Source organism: Polistes canadensis, unplaced genomic scaffold (genome assembly GCF_001313835.1).
Source record: "Polistes canadensis isolate GaletaPanama2010 unplaced genomic scaffold, ASM131383v1 scaffold_414, whole genome shotgun sequence".
Lineage (NCBI taxonomy): Eukaryota > Metazoa > Arthropoda > Insecta > Hymenoptera > Vespidae > Polistes > Polistes canadensis.
In genome coordinates, this window is record NW_014569961.1 from 43,632 (window position 1) to 46,025 (window position 2,394).

Below are 2,394 nucleotides of genomic sequence, written 5' to 3' on the forward strand. Positions count from 1 at the left end.
TAAAAAAAAATTTTGTAGTTGCTGAGGAAGTCCCCAGTAAGGGACGAAACGTTCAACAAGATCAAATAAATTTGTTCATCAAAATTTATTAACTGTCTTCAATTTTCCCTTTGAAACTCATATATATTAGTAATAAACGTCTTCTTTGAGGTTAATTGAGGTATATATTATTTTTTATTAGTTTTTTAAAGTTCACTAGGGTATGTATTATTATTTATTAGTTTTAATTCGTTTAATTTCTTCTCCATAGTGATCATCAATTTAGATTGAAAATGAATAAGCTGGATAACATGCTTTGCTTGCTTTTATGCCTTTACCCTATGATGACAATTTTCTGATTTAAATCGAAGAATACCGATGAATTACAATCGTTCCCTTCATCCTGATATTATAATAAACAATAGTAAGTACAATAGTTTAAAGTTCAGGTTTCGTTTCGTTCGCCGGTAATCGTCGTATGTTATTGTCTTACTTCGGTACTGTAGGTAGGCATGCYTTTTTTCTTCTGCTAGTATCCTTACTTTTATTGTATTTTAAACCAGGCAGTATTATTTGGTTTTACCTTGGTGTTGCATTTCCTTTTGCCTAGAGCTTTTTCAGCTACTCCTTTGATGTTTGTTTTTATCTTTTGCCATGCTGTGACTACTTCGTCCATTTCTAGGGTTTCGTTTCTATCTATCTTTTGTTTTAGTCGTCATTAGTAGAAGTTTTTTGTTGATTCATCGCTTAACAAATCTACGTTTAATTTTTCTGTTGTTTGTTTTTCTTTTGGCTTTGTTTTTGTGTTAAGCGTGTTTATTTGATTGTGATTAGTGCCTGTGTTTGCTTAACTCAGCACTCTGACGTCTAGTATTTTTGTGGGATATATGTTTTGTATTTGTTAATATGTAATCTATTATCAATTTCTGTCCTTTCGTGTTATCGTAGATTAATTTGTGTTGCGGTTTATAAGAGTAGAATGTGTTGTAAATGCGTATTTCGATCATGGCGCAGAAGTTAGTCAGCTTGTCCCCATTGTTATTGGTGGTATCCTCATTATAACGGTTTTTTATCGTATTTACTATCTCATTACGGTTCCTTGCATTAAAGTCCCCGAGCATCACAGTCTCGTTTTGCCATATGTTACGTATGTTGTCTAGGTACGCTTGCATCAGTTCATAGAATTTTGTTTTCTCTTTTTGTGGATTGGTAACATCTGAAACATATACACTAATTATGTATGACGGTCTTGCCTTTTTCTTTTCTTTTAAAAAAAGATGTCTTCTTTTAGAGCTGTAGCATTACCTGTAGTATCCTGTCGCTGATGTATTTGGACTCTAGTAAGTTATTTTCGTATCTCTTGTGCACCAGTGGGCCCACTCCTGAAGAAGCTTTTTCATTTTTGTTTTTTCCGCTATTGAACAGTGTTGCGTATCCTACACAACGAGTGAGTAGGGCGAAGCGCCGGGGCGTGTACGGCCCTGCCAAGGCGTGAGACACGCGCGACAAAGCAGTATCTTTGTTTTTGGTGGTAACCAAGGAAGCGCCAAGACCTTTGTAAGGGCTCCTTCTTTCTTCTAGCTCGCGCTCTCCCACCACATTTATTACGCCAATCATATGTATCGGCAGCCGCGTTATCATCGGGCTTTTCTGTGATTGGTCCAGCATTGCATCGCGTTTTCGTATAAAGGGTAGCGCATTCTTGTGTTTAGGGGCACTCGTCATTTGGGCATTGGGCACTTGGCATTCGGCACTCAGCATTCATCATTTATCATTCATCACTCGTGATTCATCGCTCGAGATTCATCTAACTTGGAAAGCTGAGACTTGCGAGAACCACTTTGAGGAGAATTATTGTTTTGCGCAATACTACATCATTTAAGTTTCGGCCAGCGACAAGGGACAAAGGCGGTCCTGCACGTGGCCAGAATTATTCTGCTTTGTACGGATTCTTCTTCAACGTTTTACCCAGGGTTTTTATGCCGAAAGGCTTTTCCCTAACGAGGCAAATAAAGCGTACTTTTTAGTACTGACTGGGCTCAAATATATTTGTTATTGCTGTTTTATTCTCCTATCCTCTTTCCTATTAATAAACAATCTCGATATCACCCGTGAAGGCATTTTTCGATTCACTACAATCCACTAAAGTACCGATTAAGGCATCGGTCGCAACAAACAAGATGTACTTTCCATATCTAAGGTTTGCTTGTCTTTTTTTTTGGTTTTTGGAATAGCACAAATATCTAGTCTGTGTTTTTCWATTTCCCCTACTACTTACTAGTCTTTATTGTTTATGGATGTTACATTCCAGCATCCTTTTCTAAACGTTTTTATTTTCCATTTCTTACGTATTCCATTTTTCCTTGCCATGTCTTCATCAATATTTTCCATATAATATTAGACTACATTTTTAAT